Genomic DNA, 5,000 nt, shown 5'->3' with positions numbered 1-5,000 from the left:
CACTAGCAATCGGTGTGTTTTGAGACAAACGAGTCACATGACTGTCGCATTAAAAAGCAGGTTAGTGTAAACCCCTGCGTCTGGTGAATACAGCATGCTTGAAGGTGAATCCGTGATCTCCAGGACAATCAGGCAATAAAAACACACACCACACTGAGGTGATGACGGTACGTATCCGGTGTTCATGATCACGTTCAAATCAATACCCATCAGATCAGCGGGACGTAAACATACTAATCCCCGCGTTCAGTCTCGGCGTTCAGCAGCTGCTCGGAGCTCAAACGCATGATGAAGCTATTAAAGGCAAATCAGGTTGATTTGTGCAGTGACGCCACTCCGTCTCCTCATCGATCTGCTGTTATGGAGCTTAACAGCTTCTTCATGGATACAGGTAAACACTCTGATAAACACCTTTAACGAGCTCATGGAGGAAAAAAACTAAAGAGGATGAAGATGGACAAGAGGAAGAAGTGTAGCAGAACACAAAAGTATACTCATATGAATGAAAAATATATTCAGCAGCTAAAGGAAGTGAAACCTCAATCTGTTTTTCTGCCACCTTTATTTTTTCATTCCTAAACAAACTCACCTCAAAAAGGAGTCACCATCACACAGTAGTCTGTGGAAGTAGCTACACTGTTATAGTGCCTTTGGATGCAGGAGCATCACATTTTCAATTCACTTGAACTTGGAGACTCAAACCTGTTCCAGCATGACAATGCTCCTGTACACAAATCCAGCTCCGTGACGATCTGCTTTCCATGGGTTGGGTTTGGTGGAAGATCTCCTGCTACAGAGCTCCAACCCTGTTAAAAACCTTTGGGATGAATGTGAAAGCTGACTGCACCTCAGGCCTTCTCACCTTCACACCTACATCACTACCTGACTTTTCTAACTCCCTTGTAGCTGAATGAATCTCCACAAAATCTAATGGAACATCTTCAAAGAATATTAGAGTTTATTTTAACAGTAAATGGAGACTCAATGTGGAACGATCAAAAAGCACCTACCGAACTTATGCTCTGGTGTCCACAAACTTTGCCTATAAAGTGTATATATGTAGGCTCTAAAGCTAACTATTTAAGTCAAATTAAATTACATGCTAATCAGTGTAAAAGGCATTTGTCTGATTTAGCAAAGCAAGCTAACTGTTCTAGTTACATTCACTCCACAGAGACACCAAATGATCTGTTACTTCCTTCCAAACTTTACTTTTTGCTCTAACACCTATAAATATACATTTAATTAGCACTCTGATGTGATGATGAGATGAAGCGACAGTTAAAAGGTGTTTTTTTCTGTTCCAGGTTGCCATACTATAATTGCATGTTGGAACTGCCGGGACATCGGATCACATGTGGAATAGGCTGGTCCAAGGAATTACTTACTGTAAGCTATAAATTAGCCACGTAAGTTTACTGCATAAATTGCACGTTTGCTTTGCGGCTACTCATTTACTTTATCCACTTCAGATCTGAGTCTATGATCAAAACATCTCTTTTCTAGCTTTGGGAAATCAGATCACTGCTCTGTGAGAGAGCTCGTCTGGCTAACGCGCAGCAAACAGGCTAACAAACACTCACAACGTGGTAAACAAGCTAGCACAAAAACTAGCATAAAATCCAGAACTTTGTGATTAAAAGGCAGAATGATGCTGGCTGGTGGAGCTGGTAATCTTCTAACATCAAAATATTCTTGAAATAAATGAAGTATTATGTGTAGTATAAAAAAAGTAGTGTTGGCTGTGAATGCTTGTGGGTTCTTCATAAATGTGGGTTCTGTAGTTCTGCTCAGTTGAATCACTGAACGTTGGTGTGTAAAGGTGACACGGGTGACAGAACAAATCTCATGCTGTTTTGATGTTGATATCAGTGTTCAGGAGCATGTAACACCTTCAGCCTGGTGTTGCCACACAGACCCAGCAGTGCTCCTGATGAATCCTGTTTCGATTTTACAGACGTCTTATAGTTAAACCCTAATATAAAGGGTGCCATTACTTTTTTCCACACCACCTCGCACTGGGCTGTGTTCCCTGGAGAACAGTGTAATCTCCAACGACTCCTCCTTTCAGCTCCAGCCATTGTGGAGACTCTAATGGCTTCTTTTGTGAGGTGGAAATGGACCTAGAGAAACAGGAAATGACTGACAAGACCTCGTCCACATTGGCCAATCAGAGAGAGGCTCCTTTTGATCAAAAGATCAGATAAATGTACAGAGCAATGACCACTGCACTGTACCTGACAGCCACTCACTGATTACCACTGTTAACAAAAACACAATTACTGTTAACCACCGTTCCTAACAACCAATCATTGACCTCTAGAGGGTGACCAATAGTGGATTTTAATGATACTGCCAGCTAGGTTTACTCCAATTAACAATGCATAGAATTGTAGAATACGCAGTAGAATGGATAAACACCATCTTTGGTCCTGCTGTTAAAAATATCTTCTGGAAAATAATCTGCCACTGAAAGTCTTGTAAGTTATGGACAGTGCTCCTGCTCACCTTGTAGATGATCTCTTGGAGGAGTTCAAATTTATAAAGGTGAAGTTCCTTCTTCCCAACTTCACGCCACTACTCCAGCCCATGCTGATCCATGCAGGTCATCTGGAACTTCAAAAAACTGTACACAAAAGGTCTATTTCAGGGATCCATTGAGTTGATTGAAGGAATGAACCTTACCCTACAAGAGTTCTGGAAGGATCACTTCAACATCATGGGCTGCCTTAAAATCATCAATAATCCCTGGGAGGCGGCTTCCAAGAGAACACTTAATTCTGCTTGGAGGAAAATGTGGCCTGACTGCGTTCTTAAACGTGACTTAAAGAATTCACTTCCGAAAAGAAGCCTGTTCACGAAATCATGTCTGTGGGAAAGTCATTGGGACTGAATGTTGATGCAAATGACATTGAAGAGCTGATAGATCTGCACGGAGAGCAACAGCAAGAGGTTGGAGGAGGAAAGGAAAAAAATCCCTCAGTTTAAGTGAGATTAGGGAGGCGTGTTCAATGTGGGAGAAAATGCAAAGTTTTGTAGAAAAACATCACCTGGATAAGACTGTAGATCTCTAAATCTCTTTAATGATAATATAATGTCACATTTCTGTGAAATAATGAAAACCAGGTAAAAGTGTCGTTAGATTGATTCATGATTAGAGGTAAGAAAAAAAAAGAGATTCAAGTGACTCAAAATATCTAAATGAGTCACAAAAAGCGTAAATTAAGTGGTCAGTCATTCTGCTGAAAGATTTCCACATCAGAACAGAAGGAGATTCTCCTTCCAAGCAATAACCCTTCTGCTCCTCCTCATCCCATCTTCTCCTTCTCATCTCCTTTCCTTATCCTCTTCTTCTCCTCATCTCCTTCTCTCCTCCTCCTCTCTTCTTCTCCTCCTCTACCCCTCTTCTCCTTCTCTCCTCCTCCTCGCCTCTTCTCCTCCTTTCCTCCTCTCCTCTTCTCCTTCTCCTCATCTCCTCTTCTCCGTCTCCTCAGCTCCTTCTCCTCTCCTCTTCACCTCCTTATCTCCTCCTCCTTTCCTCCTCATCTTATTTTCTCCTCCTCATCTCCTCGTCAATCCACTTTTCCTCCTTCTCTCCTCCTAATCTCCCTCATACCAGCCTCGACTCCTCTCAAAGGTACAGTAAACATCATGTTGATTTGTTTTTATTTAAGATTATTGTTACAGTATGCAGTAATACAATAACATCACTTATAAATGTATTATTATACTGAACTGTACTAATATTTTTATGAGGATCATGTTGGAGATCTGAAATGTATCTGAACATAAATAATATTTACAATATTTCTAATGGGAAGCACTTGTATTGATAAACGAGTGAACTGGTTTGCGAGCACGTTTCCGGAACAAATTAAACTCCACTGTATTTTATAATCAATCATTAACATTCTTTATTTCACTTCTCCATTGTTGTGTTCCTCTGTAAATTTGGCTCGAACACAAATAGCGTGAATAACGCAGAATAAACACAATGGGTTGAAAGTGTTTCCATGGTGCCGTGCTAAAAGGTGAACTTCAGCTTGTTTCTCTTCAGGTGACCAGTAGAAACCTGAACGTTCTGCATTAGAAACAACTGATGCTAGTCATGATTCACACTGTTAAAGATCTAACCTCCCCCTCCCTCTCCAGGTGTTGAAATGTGTTTAGCGTGGGCTCTCAGGAACCGACACCCTGTAATTTTCCCTGTATAGCTTCAGCTGTAATGTACCATTATAACACACAAAGCACGAAGCTTTTCTGGGAAACACTGAAAGCCTCTTAACTGTGTTATTGTTGGTTGTGTGTAGGGGCAGGGGGGTGAGGTACTGTATCAGTGGTATCAGCGTTTAATGGCGTTGATGTGTAGTTGTAGTGTTTGATGTGTCTGAGGTATTGTGGGTGTTGGTTTAGGGAGGAACAGCATGTGGGGGGGTCGGTGTCTCGTGTTTCGGCATGTCATGTGTGTCGGTGAGTCAGGGGGGTGTTGGCATATCAGGGGTGTTTGGAATGTCAGGGGGTGTTGGCATGTCAGGAGGATCAGCGTGTCGAGGGTGTTGGCGTGTTGGGAGGATCAGCGTATCAAGGGATGGGCGTGTCGGGGGGTCAGCGTGTCAAGGGTGTTGGAGTGTCGGCATGTTGAGGAGGGTTGGCGTGTGGTGGGTGTAGGCATGTGGTGGGTGTTGGGGTGTGTTGGCGTGTGGAGGGTGTTGGCGTGTGCCACGTGTTGCTGTGTGGTGGGTGTTGGCGTGTCTGGCTGTTGGCAGATGGGTGTTGGTGTGTGGTGGGAGTTGGCATGTGGAGGGTGTTGAGTTGTGTTGGCGTGTCGAGGGTGTTGGCGTGTTGAGGGTGTCGGCGGGAGTTGGCATGTGGTGGGTGTTGGCGTGTGTTGGCGTGTCGAGGGTGTTGGCATGTCTGGCTGTTGGCAGGTGGGTGTTGGCGTGTGTTGGCGTATAGTGGGTGTTGGGGTGTGTTGCCGTGCAGTGGGTATTGGCGTGTCG

Source organism: Silurus aristotelis (assembly GCF_946808225.1).
Source record: "Silurus aristotelis genome assembly, chromosome: 24".
Lineage (NCBI taxonomy): Eukaryota > Metazoa > Chordata > Actinopteri > Siluriformes > Siluridae > Silurus > Silurus aristotelis.
The sequence above is the reverse complement of the archived record's forward strand: the minus strand, read 5'-3'. Positions refer to the sequence as shown.